Source organism: Mesitornis unicolor, unplaced genomic scaffold (assembly GCF_000695765.1).
Source record: "Mesitornis unicolor isolate BGI_N332 unplaced genomic scaffold, ASM69576v1 scaffold10364, whole genome shotgun sequence".
Taxonomy (NCBI): Eukaryota; Metazoa; Chordata; class Aves; order Mesitornithiformes; family Mesitornithidae; genus Mesitornis; species Mesitornis unicolor.
In genome coordinates, this window is record NW_010182065.1 from 1,449 (window position 1) to 2,172 (window position 724).

A 724-nucleotide genomic window follows, 5' to 3' on the forward strand; every position below is an offset into this window, starting at 1 on the left:
AATTTTAGGTTACTTTTGAGTATTTTTAATTTTACATTTAAGAGTTGTACTCTTTATTACACCTGCATTGGACTATGTATTTTTAAATCAAAAAAACAATAGGAAATTAAGTTTATAAATTAGTTTGAACATACTCTTAATTCAGTGACTCATATAGGCCATATAAATTATATTTGTGATTTGTGTTATTATTGTGGCATATGCATTGCTAAAATGATACTAAAAAACTTTCAAATAGATGAAAAAGTCTCTTATGTTCTGTCTTTTCCAGTCTTCTGACTGAAAACTGGGAGCCACAGGGTTTCATTTGTTTGTTTATTTTGAGCTTTGTAGTCTACAGAAAGAGAAGCATCATGATGTTAGGGTGATGAGTATTCCAGTTGTTGTGGGTTTTCAATATGAGTAATTTAATAAGGCCACATGACACTAATTCATTCATCAACAGGTAGACAGTACAGGTTGCCTGCATTGTGTATGAGTATTCTGGCAGAGTTCACCTTCAAAGATGAGGTGGTCTTGGGTAGAGCTGGCAATTCATGGACAGCTGTTATCTTCCTTGGAATAATGAAAATATATCTGGTGTGAGTATCTGCAGCTATATGCATGTGGAATACAGTTTTTAACCATTTTGTCTTGATAAGCAGCTCTTTTATTTGTTTTGTTTAGTGAAACATAAAGATAATTATATCACTGAAAAATCATTTGAATTTATGGGTAAATGAAA